Raw genomic sequence first — 18,398 nt, forward strand, 5'->3', positions numbered from 1 at the left:
CCTCGGTGGCCGGGATGAGAGAGGCGGGCGGGGGTGCGGTGCCCGCTGCCCGTCCGGGGGCACAGGCAGAGGCCGGGGCGGGCGGCGGGGGGCCGGGCAGCCTCCCGGGACGCCTCTCGGTTTCGTTTCGCCGCCGCGGTTGGGAAGTTTGAAGAGCGGCAGTAGCACAGTGACACCTCACACACAACACACCCCCCGGGCTTCACCGGGAGTTTCCCGGGACGGGACGCGCCAGGGCGGGCGGGCGGGTGCGGCGCTGCCCCCGAGGTGCGGAGCGGTGCGGTGCGGAGCGGGCCCCCCCTCGGCCCGGTCAGTGCGGCGGGGCGGAGCGGAGCGGAGCGGCGGGGGAGCGCACGGAAGACGCCGTGCCCCGCCGTGCCCCGCGGCAGCAGCGCACCCTCGGCCGGCGGGCGGGCGGGCGGCCGGAGCCCCGGCGGGGCGCTGGCGGGCCGCGGGCAGCAGGCAGGTTAGTGACCCCCGCCCTTCCCCCGCCCGGGGCGCGGGGGGGGTCCTATTTTTTTTTTTCCCTGCTCTTTTTTTTTTTTTTTTTTTTTTTCCTTTTCCCTTTTCCCCCCTTCTCTCCTCGTTGCATAAATTATGCCGGGCGGGGCGGTGACGTCGCGGGGGCGGGGCGCGCGGCGGCGCTCGCCCCCGGGGAGGGGGCGGTGTCGGGGGCGCGCCTTGTGGCGGCGGAGGGAGGGAGGAAGGAGGGGAGGGAGGGAGGCGGCGGGGGCGGGCGGGCGCAGGGGGCGGCAGCCGCCTGGCTGGCTGGTGTCGCGCTCGGCTCGGCTCCGGCGGGCGCGCTCGCTCGCTCGGGAACTATCGGATTAAACTTGAATCGAGTGAAATTACACAAAGGAGCGAAGCGGAGCCGGCGGAGACCCCGAAACTACCCGAGACCCGCGCTGACCCTTCCTCTCCCTCCCCTCCCTTCCACCCCTCCTTCGCCTGCCCGCCCCGGTCAGGGATCCCCCTCCTCCCCTCTTAGCCCAGCCCCGGTGCGAGCGAGCAACTCCGTGCGTGTGTGTTGTGTGCGTGTGTGTTGTGTGCGAGACCCGCACCCCGCCTCGCCCCCCCCGGCCGACGGCACCAACTCCGGAGCGTGTCCCCTCCTCCTCCCCGGCCCTTCGGCGGAGGGCAGCGAGGGAGCGAGCGGGGGACACCGGTCCCCGACGGCCACGCACCGGCCCGGTGAGTGACCCCGCACCTCACTGGGCGCGGACGGGCGGAGGGAGGGAGGGAGGCGGGCGCCGGCCATGGAGCAGGGGACCCGCGGCAGGTCTCTGTCCCCGGCGGAGCGGAGCGGCGCGGGGGTGCTCGCTGCCGGCGGCGGTCCGGGGGGGTGGGGGATGCTGAGCCTTGCCGCGGCTCCGGGCGAGGCGGGGCGGGGGGGTGTGTGTGTTGAGGGGGGTGTCTCAGCGGGGCACTTCCCCGGGTGTAAATGGCTTTTTGTTGTGCTGCGGCCGGCCGGTCGGCCGCCTGCCTCGCCTCGGGGGAGGGGAGGGCACCGGGGAGCCAGAGCGCCGGCGCCCCTTCCCCTTCCCTTCTTCTTCCCCCTGCGCTCCTCTCCGCAAGTTTGGAGGGTGACTAAAAATCCGGGAAAAGTTGAGCGAAACTGCGCGGCGGGGGCGGCGGGGCCCAGCGCCGGCCGGGATGGCCGCGGGAGCGCTTCCCCCGCTGACCACGCTGACGGCTCCCGGCGGCCGCGTCGGCACAACAAGCGCTAACAAAGTGAGGGCGCTTCCCTGCCGTGCACGGCCCGGCCCGGCTCGGCCCGGCACCGCCCCGCTCCGCGCAGGCACATGGGTCGCCGGGGCCGGGGCCCGGGCCGCAGCGGGGGCACCCCCAGCGGAGGCCGGGCGGTGGGTGGCGGCGGGCGGCAGGAAGGCGGGCGGGGAGGGAGGAGAAGGAGGAGGGAGGCGGGAGCACGAGGTGCCGCTCCGGCCGCCGGTGCGCGCGGCGGGGGGATCGTCCTGCCCCGGCGGCACCGGGAGGGGGCAGGGGGCGGCCGGCGCTCCCCGGCGGCCGGAGAAGAAAGGGGAGCGGGGGAAAGAGGGAGGGGACGGGAAGGGAGAACGCTACCCGAGGCAGCCGGAGCGGTGCCGGCGGACGCCGCATAATAGGGGTTTCACCCCGCCGAGTACCTTCGCTCCGCCGGCGCGGAGCCGGGGCGGGCGGGAGGCGCTGCCGCCGCCGCCGCGCACATGGGGTCGGGGCCGGGGCGCTCCCCTCGTCGCGCTTTCCCCCACCCCGTTCCGGGCCATTTTGAGGGTGAGCGGAAAAAGGTGGTTTGAGGCCAAAGCGGTCAGGGCGCGCAGCGAGGGGGGGCCGGCCGCGCTCGGTGCGCGGGGCGCGGTGGGGAGCGGAGCGGGGCCGGCGGCGGGCGCTGCGTGCGGGGCGGCGGGGAGCGGGCAGCGCCTGTGCGTGTGCGCGGGTGTGTGAGAGAGAGCGGTGGCGGGGGGAGGGGGGCAGGGTTGTTAGTGAGTCTCAGGGAGAAGGCGCTGCAGGCAATGAGCAGCCATCATTACGTTGCCTTCATTTATCCCGGTAGCGCTAAATCAGGGGACGCGCTCCCACGCCGGGGGAGCCCCTCCGGGCGCGCCCCGCGCTGCCGGGCCGGTCTCCGCGGGTGGGTGTCCGGGGGGGGCGGGTCGGGGTGCTGGGAAAGGGGGTGGCCGTGGGCACGGGCTGGAAATGGAGCCGGTTTCCCCGGCTCCCCCCGACAGCCCGCTCACGCCCGGGTTTAAAGTAGTTGTTTTTTAAACAGACAATGGACAAAAGGAAAGTAGCGATGGATGCCCGGGAGCTCCCTGTCCGCTGCGGGGCCGCGCGGCGCCGCGCAACTCTCCCGCACTTACCCACTTTCTGCCTTTGTTTTCGTTTGGGAAGGGGCCGAGCGTGCCTCCCCACTACAGAAAAGGGCGATTTTTTTCATTTGCGAGAAGCCTCTTGTTTTGTTTTGTTTTTTTTTTTAATTTTTTTTTTTTTTAAATTTCCCGTGCCACTTGGGCTTCCGCGGATGTTTGGCTTGGGGAATATCAGAATAACCTCGGTGCGATAAGTTTGTTTCTGCGTCGATGTTCGTCTCGATTTTTACTCTCATCAAAGCAGATCGCGGGCAGTGTTTATCCTGGAAGATGGCTTTCGGGAGAATGTGTTAGCCTTTTTTTTTTTTTTTTTCCCTTTTCCTTTTTTTCTTTTCTTGTGTTATACGGGACTAGCGGAGGTACAAACAAGCAAGTTGAACAAAAAATGTTTCTGTTCATTTCCTCACAGATCATCCATTCTAACGACGGCAAAAAAATCTTAATGACTATGACCTTAGCAGCATGGGTAGCTGATTTTTCCCAATTATAAATCCCGTTAGTTTGCGGTAATGTGTGAGTATCAATATATAATTCATATTAAAAAGCATGATCCGTAATTATTCTTCTTTTTTTTTTTTTTTATAAAAGTTGAAATCTATCATTTTCCAATGAGAGTGCTGCATCTGTCGCTTGGAGTGTTTTTGTCTCGCTGTTGCACAACAGAGGCTCTCCAGTCTTTAACCTAAAATGGCAGCTTTAATTTGACTGGGGCCCATTCATTGACAATGATAATAAAAAGGCTGAAAGCTAAATGTAGCTGGATGCTTGGGGCACGTATGCAGAACACTTTCCTCTCCATTGCTGGGTGCTGCTAAGAGAGGAACTTCCAAGCTCTCTAGTTTCCACCGTGAAAGTTTCCAATACTTTTTTTTGTTATTAACAAAATAAAAATAATAATAAAAAACCCACATTGCTCAGCATAGACCATGTTTTAGATGTCCGGGTTGCTTACAAACTTAACGGTGAGGTGACAGTTAGAGAGAGCTCCTTTGAAGAGGTCTGCATTTATAGCACCAGCAGAAAAATTCTAGCAATCACTTCTAAAATAAGATGCAGTTTGGGGGAAAATTAACTATTTCTTTCTGAGGTTTGTAACAGGTGATCAGAACAATTACATTCTGTATATTTTCCTATCTCCAGCTACCAAAAGTGGGGAGTATGGCTTGTTTCTTCTTGTTTGGTGTTGTAAATGTGCTCAGGGTTTTGCAGAGATCCTTATGATAGTGTACTATTTTCCTCTAGGTTAAAACCACAGCTGCTTGGAAAAAGTAATTATTTTTGGTCTTAGACATAATGTGAAGTTTGAAACAGTTTCACAAAACAAAATTTCCCCTACTAAAGTATTGGTGGATGCCACAGATTCACGCATCTTGTCCTGTCTTTCTGTTAACCTGAACTGCTTATTTTCAGTCTCTTTTGAGCTGTTTTATAAACTTTATAAAGATCATTATTAAAGCTATTGCACAGGCTCTTAGAAGAGTATTAAACGCTTGTGATTGCAAGTGTAACTGAATTACTAATTCACTGATACTAATTGGATAATCATATTTGACCAAATATATTACTAAATATTTAACAATGTGATGACATTTCTGTTATTGCTTGTAAATCATGGTTAGGTTATTTAAACGGGGAAAAAGCCTCATATTTGCAACCCAAAATTATTTTATCACCTCTTCAGTAATGAAGGAAAGTTTCGATCACAGACAAGGATCACACAGTCCTCTTAGGAAAATAAAAATTTCTAGGGGTTTTGCGCTGTAACAATGTCAGTAAAAATGAGGTTTAGTGGAACACTTTCTATTGCAATCAAAACTCTGAAATGGGAGATTTCAGTTGTGACCAGTTCCTTTTGGGTTTGGTTAATGCAGAAGCCTGAAGATTTGTGTCAGAGGAGCACTGTAAAGGTTTCCCTGTCCATGTAGAGGGGTCAGTTAACCTGAGGGTAGTTTCTTTCCCATGTGAGTTATTTGCTGTTTTGAACTGAAAAGCTTCTGATGAATGTTTGCAGTATTTGCCATTAACACTCAAATAATATTAGGACTTTTATAAGACGTAAAACGAGTTGTTGGCGAGTCCAGGTGGGTCAGGCTGATGGCAAAGCTGCAAGCAGGTACTGAAGAAGGAAGTGCTGCTGAGTCTGGGCTTGGCATGGGTGGGTGGGTGTTGTGCTCAGTGGGCCTGCCCTGCCCCAGCACACAGGGATGCTCCGTGCCAGGTCTGTGCCCCGCGGACGGCGGCTCTGCAGGCAGGAGAACCTGCAGTGTGAGGATACAGCAAATCCTAAACAAAGGCAACCCAGACATGATTTTCTGTCAAGCTGGAAAGGCCTGAGTAATAGAGTTCTCAGGTTTTCTCAGAGCTGCTGAAGTGTGGCAGTGAGGCTGCGTTTTGCCATGGGGTTTGGTTTTGTTAGTAGCGTACGGTGTGATAGGTAGAGGTTGCTAAGGTGGGAAGGAAGAGGTGGAAGAAAGTGACCAGAAAGAAGGAGGGTGGAAATAAATGCAGGTGTCTCCTTGAATCCTGTGCCTTACCTCTATCCCTTATTTCCCACTCATTTTTACATTAGGTTTCAGATGGAAAGCCTTTAGGGTGTGCTGGTTGGTATTTGCTCTTGTGAATCTGACGTAATTCAAAGAAAAGTGTGTGGCTACAAAGGGTACAGGCAACTGTGAGACAAGTGGTGTGTGTGTCTGAACGTCTTCCTTCCCCCAGTTCCCTTAAATCCTCACTTCCAAACCCTTATGTATTTGTGTGCTGTGAGCAAATCACTAACTGCTCAGATTTATGAGCTGGTTAACTGATGCCCATAAGTAACACGGGTGATACTTTTATGTTACTTTAATGTTCCCTGTATACAAGAGAAAACTGCAAATTTTAGTAAATAATTAAACTGTCTTTCTGACAAATGACTCTTTTGTGTGTAGGTGAGGCTTTAGCCTTCACTTTTCCAACAGAAAAGTTACTGTATTAATTTAGCTCCACCATTTAGCTTCACCATTAAGACAGACATTAACTCCATCGTTTCTCATCATTTATATATCCATGAATAGCTTGTCAGCACAAATACTACTGGATTTTAATACAAGAAAGTTTTAAATGCTGTCTATATTGCAGTAGTGATAAAAAGGCAAAGGGAAACTCCAACTATGATTTAATTTTTAGAACTCTTCCAGAGGAAGGAGTGAGGTACAATATGCAGAAACATCCCATGTTTTTATTAGGGTTCTGATGAGATACTGAAACCTGATGGAAGATTTCCTCCTGTTTGCTTTCTGCCTGCACAATCTTGACTAACTTTCAGTGATTCACATCTTACCCAAGATCAGCAGTCATGGAAATGCTACGTTGTAGTTGTGCACTAAAATCTGTCTTGGAAAATGAGGTTGGAAGGCATGATGCAAAAAATAAAAAGGAGATTATGACCTAAAGGACACATTCCAAGAGCCCAAATATGACAACAAAGCTCTTAAGGGTATTCTTAAGTATATAAAAGCTGATTAGCTCTTAGCTTCCAACATTGTGATTTTTCTGAGATGTAAACATGCACCTAGAAGAAGCCAAGCCAAAACCAAGGGTCTTTTGCTGCCACTTGGGTTCTTCTCTGGGTGCTGTTCTGTAGCTGTTTCTAAGCACGCTGGTTGTTTTGCTGCCCTTATGTTAAATGTGCAGACACCTGCATTCTCCTTAAAAAAAGAAAAGAAAAAGGAGGGGTACAACTTAATTTAAGCATTTTCTTTTAAAAGTTAGGATTCAATAAAAGAGTGCTCATTACCATATAAGCTACTGTTTTAGTAGAACATTGTAACACATGACTTTGAAAGCTTATTGGCATGTGGGAACTAACCAGAAGCCCTTGCTGGCATGATGTAGGGCTCCCTTTGCTCTGTAGTGACCTATATAGCTATTTTGGGTGTGGTTTTGCTTGGCTTTCATGGGAGCTGAGTCCAACCTTCCTCTGACATAGACAATTGCTGTGATGAGAGGGCCTTGAGGGGAATGGTGGGGAATAAATAACTTTGGGAATCAATTGTCTGGAAAAAGTCATTGCAGCCAAAATGTCTGCCCTCTTCCTAATGGTTCTGAGGGGAAAATAAAATTTCATTTATATGGTCCTGATCCTAGAGGTTATTCTGTTCAGGTTTCATTTAAATAGGAGCTTGTGTTTGGGGAGAGCAGTGCAGCAGCTTACCTGCCCTGGAGTAGCTGGCATATGGCAAATCCAGTGCTGGATAGTTTTGCAAGCACTTTATTTTAATGTCCTTGAGCCACTTTTTAAGCTGTTCAGCTGAGCTTTCTGCTTACTGCTAGAACTTCAACAGGTAGCTGGCTTTAACATTTCTTGGTGATTTTGAAAGAAATTGACCTCCCCACAGTTTATTTTGATCTCTATCTACAAAGCAAGTGTCACTTAAAACATTTTGCGGAGGTGTACATCAGATGTACAAAGTAGGATTCCTTCTGTGCAGCAGAGGCAGTCCTGCTCTGAAAACAAAACTTTCTTTTCTCCTTCCTGCCCTTTCTACTCCCCTCCCCCCAGCTTTCCCATAGATTTTGTTCCTCTTCAAGTTCCTTTCCTGTTGGGTTTTTAATCTTTTTTCCGATTCATACTGCTTTCTGTTTGCTTAATGGAGTTGTGTTTTCTTGCCAATCCTAGATAATGAGGATATGTGGCAAAATAAACATGCATTTCAGCTCCTAATAATGTTGCTTTCTACCAAAACCATGGAGGCTGCCTAAGCTGGTGTGGGGAGGGCTGGCTGGCTGCACCAAAGCTCGATGAAGTCTCATGTTAGCCCCTGGATGCTGTCATGGCAAGGGGCAGACAGCCAGAGCAGGGGGCTGCTGCAGTGTGCTGGCAGCTTCCCAAAGGTTCTTCATGACCCTCTGAAGAGGAAAATCCTCTTGTTTCAAGTTTTGTTTTCATGAAAGTGACATCCCCCCATCTTTTAGTAGCGGATAGATAGAGCTGTAGTGGTTTCTCTTGCTCTGTGCACTGTGTAGCTGTGAGTGGGGAGGGTCTAGTCCCATGACAGTTTTGAAATGGACATAGCCATTGTGGGCTATCCTTTGCCAAGCAGAGAAGTCTGGGGTGTGGGGAGGAGCTCCTGATGGGATTGTGATATTTCTGAAAGAAATAGGAGAGCTTTGGAGACCAGGAACTATGTGACCAGTGGTAAAGCAGATCAGAACATGGAGCAAGGCCAAGGAAGACTTTAATAAAGGCACTTTTGTCCTCGATCTTAAAATAGGAAGCCTATGGATTTATTTACAGGGTAAACAGGATTTGTTAAGTGGGTAGTCACTGTGTGAGAAGGAATACTGGTCATTCTTTGTGAGAGAACTCAGGTGAAGACTAAAGCTGAGCTGAAAGCTGGAATTTTAGACGTTTAGACATCAGTAATAGGACAAAACATGGAGAAAGTCTTCATCACAGAAAGCATTGAGGTAGGTAGTGCTGTTCTGGGAGAAATGTGAAACAAGCTCTTACATAATAGAAACTGAAAAACTTGGTTCAAGTCTTTGGTATTAACTTGGATGAGCTAGTAAGTGGGAAGTCTGAGTTGATGACAAGTTATGAGAAAATATTCTTTGCTTCAAAGAGGATCCATCAATGTAGCTGTTGAGATTGAAATCCAAAGCTGAAATGCTACTTGGTAAAAGGTCTTGCAGGAAAGCACGTGTCAGCCTGTACTGTAGAGAAAGGCAGTTTAGTACTTCTTCAAGTTGAAGATTAACAGCCAGAAAGGCAATACAACTGACCTGGTTTGTAATGCTCAATAAAAGGAGGATTGAGAGAAGGAGAGTAATGATGAGGCTAACAGATGTTCAAAAATAATTCTGATAAGGCCGAGATAAAAGTGCATGACAGTGAGAGACTGGTAAATTTCAAGGATGCATCTTAATTAGCTGTTCAGGTTATAACAATTGTTTTCAAAACCTTACCTGTTCCTGGACAGGAGAGCCTATCTGAAGTCCAGGAATCAGGCATCCCAAGTATCCTGCTGCTTGAAGTTCTATATTTGAATGTGTATTGTTTTCTCATGTGGGATAAGAAATACTGAAGCAACTGTAACTGCAGTTACTGTCTTGACATGAGATCTAAGATGATGATTTTATATTTTTGGCTCAACTGTCTGGTATATATCTAGGCAAGCCCTGTGGATTTTTGAGAATGTGCTCTGGTTTTTGCAGCTTCTGGACTGAAGTAGCTGCTTGTTGGATTTGGTGGTTTATTGCAAGGCAAGAAGCAGACAGCGCATCTCCATTTCTTAGTTTGAAAGGTTTTGGGACTAGGTTGCTGGTTCCTGGAAAGACCAGGCAGCTGCACAGGGTGGTGTAGTTGTGTCAGGATGGCTTAAAGGAAGGCCCTCTGATGTAGTAGCCAGTGCCTATGTGAGTTCAGAGATTCCTTTAAACTCTGATGAGGGGACTCTCATTAAGTGTATAATTCTTGCCTTGAGTTGTTTTAACCATGAAGAATTAAACTGAGAGTTCATAGCGAGCAGTTTACGATCTCTCTTGATTTAGGAAGGAATCATTCAGAAAGTGAGTTAAATAGGGATTTCTGGACTGCCTCAGGATGTTAGTCTGGGAGAGAACTGCTAAGTAATTCAGTTTATTTATCAGTACCATTGTGAGGTGTCTGCTGTGCTTTGCATTTGCTTAGCTCTCTAAGTGGAGTACAACCTCACTCATCTTTACTTTAATCATCTTTGTTTCATTGGGGGGAAGTGAATAAGCAGGCTTCATTTTCACTTCCCTCTTATTTCTGTATTGATCTCTACAAAGATACATTGTCATTTTCATTTTTTGTTCTTTTTTTTTGTACAGAAGTAAGTGAAACGTGCTTCTTTATTTCTGTTGTAATCTTTACAGAGGTTACTGAAAAAAATTTGCCTGTTTCACCTGCATTTCTCCTTACTACAGTTCTGCAGTGTTCCCCAGCCTGTGCTGTTTTCTCTCACAGAAGTGATTCTTAGTGAGCATACTTTCACAGTTCAAACAGGATTTGAACCTTGTGGCAGCCATGCTGAAGGAAGGGGTTGTTTTGTAGAAATGGCATGTCTATTGGAAGAATCAGCTTGTTCCAGGCAGCACTAGGACAGAAACATGTCTTACAGCTTGGGTCCGGGAATCTTTGTAGTACATAGTACTACATAGTACATACTCTTAGAAGTTAAGCATATTGGATGTTGCACTGAAACTATTAAAAAAAAAAAAGAAAGAAAAATGGAAGGAGGGTGTTTGTGTGGCTTTGCTGTGGTTAAGGTGACTGAAGTCTTGAACAGTGAGTTCTCAGGGAAGTAAGTGAAGGCCTCACACCCCCTTGCTACCCCCTGGCCAAACCATGACTACTTAATTTTGTGAAGTGAAAAAATAAAACCTTGGCTACAGAAAAGATGGCAGGTGAAAGTAATTCCTTCCATAGCTCTTCTCATAAGAAATTTCCCTAATGGTGTGATGGAAAAGATTAATCTCCTTAATCTCTTTCTCTTCTTCACCTTTCTCTGTCTCCTCTCTCAGAAGAAAGCAGGATGCTTACCTTTCTGCCTGCCTCTCTGGGTGGACAACCTCAGGCTTGTCACTGGTTCACATGTGACTTCCTGAGATTGTCGCATGACCAGTGGCACGACTGGACTGTGCAGTAGGGGCTGGTTGGGCAATGCAGATTTTGGCTGTCTGAGGAACTGGAATAGGAGGGGTTCTTAGAGGTGGATATTAGTGTCAGCTGGGATGCTGGCTGTGTGCCTGAACTTGTCCCCTGGTGAGGCTTCTGGGGTCTGCTTCTGTCTTCCTTTGTGTGCCTGTGTGTGACCTGGAGTTCAGTGGTGTGTTCTGTGGCTGCCCAACATTAAGATTTTTGGTGGGAGGCTGGTAGGGTCAGAAAAGCTAAAAATCCCTTCTCTAATTTGTCAAGGTGTGAGCATGGTGGTGTTTTGGGGCAGGGTGCTTTTTCTCTTCAGCAATTGCTGAAGGCAGCTGTTTCTGTGCTGAGGAGCCTCCAGGTTGGCAAGGAGCTTTGAATAGTGAGATCGATTCGATGTGGCTGTGGGAGTGACACCTTTGGTACACCTTGACTTCTCTCTTCTGGAGTGAAACAGCACATCTGCAGCAGGCAGTCCATCCTAATGAGGCAGATTGATCCCTGGACAGAAATCTCTGGGCAGAAAACCTGGGGACTAGGCAGCTGTAGCACCTGCTTCCACCATGTTGGCTTGACTGCCTCCTTCCCTCAAGGTGCTTTCTCTTAGGCACATAAGCTGTCCTCCGGTAGGTTTATTTTGGATACTGGTGACAAAAGTTCTTTCTCTTTTCTGCTTATCCAAAATGCTTGTTTCTCTATCACAATGTTTATTGAGATTGGTGGCTGTTCCCAGGGTTTTTTTTTTTTGGTTTTTGATTTTTGTTTGTTCATTTTTTAAATTAAAAAACTAGAGTGAAATCTGCCAAGCTTTCTTTACCCTCCTTGTCTAGGGTATCCTTATCTTGATATTATGTTTGTAAGAACTTTTTTTCTTCTGATGAAGTATTATACTTAAATCTGTGTAAGAGTACTTTTTTTGGTATAATCAGTTTTTTGTAGCTCTGAAGATAGCTGGAAGCTGTTGAATGTTGTCTTGTGGTCCCTCTAATCATGTGTAAGTCAGGGTATGGTTTGAGAAATGCAGTGAGCTAATTTAACTGGACATTGTTCTGAAAGGAGAAGTTTCCTCTCTGGCTTTGTCCCCCTGCACCCCAACTCACAACCACATGGCTCTGCTACTTTTTTCTGGCAGCAGTGCTTGTCAGGTCCTTCTGTGAGCCACTTTAGTTCACCAAAATGGCAGAAAAATAACTGTAAAATGGAGAGCATTTTGCTGTTGTAATGAATCAAACTAGCTCATAAAAGGATCTGATGAACACCAGAGCTGGTACTAAGGACGAGGGGGGCCGCTGGCTTGGAGAGCAGCAAGCCCTTTTCATCTTTTCATTTTGGTGGCAGTGAGCAAGTGGATTGGATCAGTTGCCTGGGAACCTTCATGGGAGAAAGAGAAATAGAGTAATCATCTGTGAAGCAAAGGACACGAAAAGAAAAATGTGCTGGCCTGAGTTAAAATGGATATTAAAATTTGTTTATTCCATTGATGCTATGGGTTGCATGCTATAAATTGATTAAAATTAATAATCCACTGACCAGAAATCAGCTTCCCTCTTCAGGTAGGAAAACAAAAGCCTAAAAGATTTACTAATGTATAAATAACTTGTTTGCTCTTTCAAATGTGAAGTATTTAATCTTTGAAACCATTTATTCACAATAAAGGGGGGGAGGGGGCTGTTAGTTTTGGGTGGGTGGTTTTTTTTCGTTTGTTTTGTTTTTTGGGGGTTTTTTTGCAACATTGAAGTCCTCCATAAGGTTTATCACCTTTGAGTCAATTTGTCTGTCTCAAATTTTATCAAGTCAGTGGTGTTTCAGTGTCATCAAGTTTCATCAGTCAGTAATTCAGTGGATTCCATTATTCAGAGTATTCCCAACTATTTACATTTTCCTGCTGGTTTGAGATGGAATGAGTGCTTGGTCCTAGTAGGTGGCTGAGACTGTTACTTCCTATCACAGTCTTAACCTTTCTGATAGTGAAATGTATGCACTCCTCCTTGTTAAAACTGGTGAAAAAAGTACATTGCAAGTCAAATAATGTGCTGCTTAGTCACTTCTGTAATACTGTGCTCTTGCTGCTCTCCAGAGAGAGAAATGGGCAGTTTACATTGTGTAGCTTAGCAGAGGAATGAACACCTTACATAAAAGTCAGGGATTCTGACTGCAGCTTCTGCTCAATCCACCTGTCAGCGTGAGGTGACTCTTTCAGCATAGCAGCAGTGTGCCATTAGAAGCTGCTTGTTTTCTGGAGAGCCCTGGCTTTTTTGTGTGTATTGCCTGCAGTGTGACAGAAAGGGACTTCTTGGCAGGTGGAAGAGTGGAAGCTCATGCTGTCCTTCCTGTTTTTCTCAAGATTTGGGCAATTGTATGTGTGTTAATAGAACGTAAATTCTTGCCATAGTTACAAAAAACCCAAACTTTCATGTAGTACACCTTCTAGGTTCCTTCCCTTGGGTTTTACATCTAAAAAATTCTTTTTCAGGGTCTACAGGGGGTGACAGGAGGTGCAGGAGAGGGGATTTACAGATTCTGTCTTATGGGCATTGTAAGCTGTATTTGGTGCAAACTGTGAGGAGCGGTGGCCCTGACTAGCGTTGTGTGTATTCAGAGTGAATATTGTAGTTCCTAAAAGCAGCTTGTTTACATTAGGAATTGTATGTGCTAGCTCTAATGGGCTTTAGGAAGCCCAAAGCACAGCTGTAAAACATCTGTCTCTGGGACCAGATCTTGTCTGTCTGATGAGTTGTTGTCCTTCATTTCATGTTCAGATTTACACAAGAAATAAAACTTTTTTTTTTGAAATAGAAAAGTTCTTCAGCCATCCTGCTTGAAGACTGGTTTGTACTTGAAAGGCTATCATGCTGTTGTCTTGAACAAAGAACTTAAAATAGTGACTCAGTATTAACTTAACTCCACTTCCTCTTTAATCTGATGATCTTGTTGCTATATGACCTTACAACACCTTATTTTAAAGGCTGCTTATTCCAGTGGATTACATTTGGAGGTGTCTGGTGTGGTAGGCAGGGCTTAAAAGGAACTTAAGCGTTCCTGTGCTACAGGAAGGGCTTAAAAGGAACTTAAGTGTTGCCTCAGAAAAAAAAAAAAACAACCCAAGGTGTGAAATAGGAGCAGTGAGGGTATTTTTCCACGTTGGGATGCTTGCTGTTGCTGGTATATGGACAAGGCTTGCTCTGAAAGAGCGGGAGAAATTTTGGGCATATAGTTCTGCTGTAGCATGAGAAAAAGTACATTCACTTCCAGTGAATGTGATGCTCCCTGTCTTAATTACACATGGTGGAAGTGTTAGAAGGCAAAGTATCTGTTTAGTTCCTACATCTCTTGAGTGCTTGGATGGTTTTTCTTCCTTTCAAGACCAGTGACTGAGCAGGTGGTTGGAAGGCAGGACCCCAAGTGCTACTCCAAACTGGTGTGCCAGGTTGACAGGGATGTGCTTTGTGTCTGCCATATTGGGATATGTAATAGTTGCTGATTACCAGGCAGCACTCGGCAGAGGATCTTGGTTCTTTACCAAGTATTAATTCTGTCTTGCTACTGGTCTTGTGAAGTAGATAAATGCCATCCTTAAAAGGAGAGTTGGTCTGACATTCAGCACTTAAAAAAAAAGAAAAATCTGTCTTAAGTGTTTAGAGTCTGTGTCTGAACAGCCTGCTATTTTTCAGAATTTATCTTCTTCCTTTAAATATTTTCCTTAGGAGTAAATTCTAAACAATTGTATTTTTTGTATTGAGTTTAGGGACTATAAGCTTCCTCCTTGTCCTATACAGTTTCTTAAACAAACTCTGCCAAATAGTCTGCCATAATATCTTGATCTTTGGCTTGGCAGTAGGAAGAGTTCAGAGAGTGTACTGTCTACTCTGTGCTAGTAGCCATTTTGGCTCGCATTTTCTGTCAGGTTTTTCTTCCTTATCAAGTCAGGTATTTAACCTGACTAAACTTAACTGAAGCCAAGATGATATGTTGGCTGTGATCTAGGAGTTATGGGGAGTTTTAATGAACCTGTGAAAACTTTGATCACTTAGAGTCCTTGAAAATAAACCACTGGCATGTTCTGCTCTGTCTCTGACAGAGATCTAGTAGAAGGTCTGTTCTACATTGGGAAGATGCTGCTGCCTTCAAGCTTGGGCTCTGCTCAGCACAGAATGGCAGCAGCACCTTCCATGGACTGGAGAGAGCAGGGCTAGGCTGGAAGGTGCAGAGAGATTGTGTTCTTCCATTGTTTACAGAAGAAATTGCTGTGCCTTCTGTATTTGCAGAGGGAAAATTCTGTACCCCCAGTTCAGGGGATGGGCAAGGTCCCCACTTTATAGGTAATGGAGAGGGCTTGATTTCAGCAGCTAAGATGTTGCACAATGACTTGTGGATTGGAACCAAGGATTGAATTCAGTCTTCCAGTAATTCCTTTAAGTGCTTAACCTAAATATGTTGTAGTTATTTTAAGTACCTTTTTATAACAGTTGTAAAGCTTCAGGCCAGTGCTTTGAGCTGATATTATCTTTTACAACTGCTGTTTAAATCAGGAAAAGTATGAATATTTTAATTTTTTCACAACTTAGTGCTGTTTTTAAGTCTTTTTCCTTCAAACATGAAAAGATTGTTGTAGTAAAAGTTCAGTATTCCTAATACTTCAGTGTATAACACAACTTTGATTTATTAAAACCACACTTTTTTCAATTGTTAAAAAAATGAACTTAAAACCCACTGTAGGTACTGAGTACGTCCAGAGATGTACTGTATGTGCTACAGTGTTTAGTGTTATCAGTGTTTCTGTTTCTTTTTTTTTTTGCTCCTTTAAGGGGTTACAACCAGATCATATACTCTCTCTAAATTTTCTGTGGTTGGAATAGGGATAATCTTTTATATAGGATCAGTAGAATTTCAGCAGACTCAAGTACAGTTTTGGGTGTCCTTGTCTTTCTCATGTTGTGGTCCTCTAAAGTGTTGTAATCTCAGTTACATTCTTGAAGTACTGGTAACATGGACTGAAATACGGTATCTTCATGAAAGGAGGGTGAAATGTTATACTGGAAATGGTGTATTATTGAAGTAGCATAGTTGTCAACACCTATTAAAACCATGTTGTGAATATCATCTTTCTTTTATAGTACCAGAGGTCTGAATCCTATTTCATAGTGACCAGAAACAGAGCAAACCCCTTAGCCTCCACAGCTCTGCTCAGAATTGTCTTGGAAAAAAGTGATAGGTAATGCTTAATGCATTTCTCTTGCATGAATTCATCTAGTTTTCTCTTGGTCTGTGTAAACTCTTGGCTGCCATTGGGACTGTGGCAGAGTTCTGCAGCTTAAGTACACATTGTATGAAGAACTGCTTCCTTCTATTTGTTTTATTTTGAACCTACCAGCTGCTAGTTTTGTTTGTTCTCTAGTTTCCTTGTTAAAAGAGGAGGAGAACAGTGGTTCACTGTGTACCTGTTCCATGCTGCTTGATTTAGTGTACTTTTTTATTCTCTCCTTGGTTGGCCCTTCTTGAGGCTGGAGATTCTGAAGGGTATTCAAATGTCTGTCACCCCTCTCTGGTCCATCAGTAATTTTAATTTTGAAGTGGAGGTGAGAAGAGCAAACATGGTCACTGCAGCAAGGTATAAGAACCTCATACACTTGTGTATCCCATTTCTTGTGCAATTCTGTGCTTTTTTTTTAATCTCTTTTTTCTTAAACATTCTTAGTGTTCTGTTTACTTTTCTTACAAATCTTGTTTTCCTAGACTATTTATTCTAGCTCCCAAATCATGTTGGGGCTCAGCAAAATGTATGTAAAACAGTATTGTATTTTCTCATGTGCATTGCTATCTATTTCCTTTCACTGCATCTCATCTGCAGTTTATTACACCTTCGTGGGTGTGAGGAAGGTCTGCTGCTTCCTGCACAGTTGATTTTAATTTTTAGCAAAATAAACTTGTTATTACTATTAGCAAACTCACTTCAAAGTTCACCTGTTTCTAGATCTTTTATGTGCATGCTGTCAGTGCAGGTCTGGAAAGGGGCTGGGTGATGTTTCCTGATGTTTGTTTCCTGATTTGAACTTTTTACTTTCATCTGTGTGAAGATCTTCCCTCTTTGCTGCTGTAGCTCAGTTTCCTTAGGAACCATTGCTGGAGGACCTTTGTTCAGCAGCTGGCTGATGTGTTTTGGTCATCCAAGTTAGCTCAGACTTTGGCCACTTATCAATTGCTTCAGTGAAATCTCCTGTACTGGTAAGACAGGACTTAGCTGTGGGAAAGCATCAGTGTCACTTCTGTAGTCTGTACTTTGGTATGTGCCTGTGTTTCTTCTATTTTCAACTTCCTTGCCCTGCTGGGACATGAGACTTGCTGGTCTGTAGTTCTGGGCAGGCTAAAGGTATGACCACCTTTCAAAACTGATGGACAATTGGCAACAAGGCAGTGTTGGAACCTGAGATATTAAGTGGCATAGTGGACAGATAGACTATTGTATCCTTCAGCTTGGTGAATGCCATCCAACTATGAGTGCATTGGTGACTGCTGCTGTTTGCTTTGGTTTGACCAAAACTGCCTCTGAGGATTCATGTGCCAAAAAAGATGAAAGCTTGCTTTAGCTTCTTCAATGACAGCAGATGCAGAAAACTTGTTATTTTTAGTTTCTTGGAATAATTCTTTCCTATCTTGGTTATATGTTAGTCCAGTGGATTCTCTAGCAGGCTTCCTATACCTGGCATTTGTGAAAGGACCTTTTATGACTTTGCTCCTCTAGGAACATATCTTTGCAATTTTTTGCTAGTTCCTTTGGTCCAATTTATTCCCCTCTTCTTGAGAAATGTTCTTACTGATAGCCTTCCCAGCTTGAGGTTTAGCTGTGATGCATTTTTTCCTTGTGTCTCTGCATTTTCAATACAGTATTTTTTGTCTGTTGTCTGTAAATATTTTGTCAAACTGCCTGATTTTGTTTCTCTTACCAAGCTCTTCCTCATTTTAATGCTTTTTTCTCTTTGAAAGTAAGCACTCCAACGATGCATTTTTGTTGTTTATTCCTGTTTTAGGAATGCTGAGCTTAAATATATTTAATGGATTTCATTAGCAGTAGCCACGAATCACGATAAAGTTAAGTCAAATATGACAGGAACAAATCTGAATCATAATATAATTTCGTGGATGTTTAAATAGTCCATGTTCTAGTCAAAATGTGGCAGTGTTGCTCTGTGTGCTTCAGTGTAACTTCATATAAACAGTTTGATACATACAGTTTAAATGCTTTTATATACTGTAAATTCTTCTTGCCAGCAAACCAGTCACCTTACCAAGTTGTACAAATGGGATGGAAATTTATTCTGAATGCCACTGATTTATTTAGGAGTGAGACAAAGTCTGTGACTGTGTCCGTCAGTTATAATTCCCCATCAATTGTAAATTGATGCATTTGTTCAAATATACAGTATAAAACAGTATTACAATCAAGCTGCAGTTATCATGGGAGCCATAACTTCCACTTTTCTTTTTCTTGGCTCTCTGTGTAAAAAACTGTACTGTAGTATATAATTTAATTGTTTAGTACTAAGGTCTCTCTGTTTTATCGTAGTATGTGACATGCCACAGTACCACCCTGTATAAAAGCCTTTGGTGCTTGAAGCAGTGGTGGAACAGTAAGAGTTTATTCATGTCTTCAGTAAGAGTTTATTCATGTCTTCATGTATAGATGTGTGAGCACCATATTTAGAAGAACTTTTGCACAAATGAAAACCACTTCGTACTGCAAGATTTTTGAGAATTATGTTGCTTTGCTTAGCTGAGAATGACTTGGAAAGACATAAGTCTGTAAATCTGAAGTCACGGGCTTCACTGTTAATTCTGTGTTTCATTTGATGACTTGTGTTAGGGAAGAGGTTCTCCTGAAAGTTTCT

At 45.5% G+C, this 18,398-nt stretch overlaps 1 protein-coding gene across 8 annotated transcripts in view; it reads left to right on the forward strand.

Annotated features, from left to right (window-relative positions):
• Positions 1-751: 751 nt before the first annotated feature.
• CHD7 (chromodomain helicase DNA binding protein 7) overlaps positions 752-18,398 on the forward strand; it is a 131,128-nt gene continuing 113,481 nt past the window's right edge. For 4 of the 8 annotated variants that reach the window (XM_071419975.1, XM_071420019.1, XM_071420026.1 and 1 more), the window contains exons 1-2: positions 752-1,191; positions 3,277-3,380. The gene's annotated coding sequence lies outside the window, so the exon portion shown is untranslated. Of the gene's footprint in view, positions 1,192-2,064; positions 2,272-2,856; positions 3,381-18,398 lie in introns of those variants that run through there. The other 4 variants (XM_071419992.1, XM_071419986.1, XM_071420001.1 and 1 more) reach the window with 4 other exon arrangements.

This window comes from Agelaius tricolor, unplaced genomic scaffold, assembly GCF_023055355.1.
Source record: "Agelaius tricolor isolate 1412-34295 unplaced genomic scaffold, bAgeTri1.0.p SCAF_2, whole genome shotgun sequence".
Taxonomy (NCBI): domain Eukaryota; kingdom Metazoa; phylum Chordata; class Aves; order Passeriformes; family Icteridae; genus Agelaius; species Agelaius tricolor.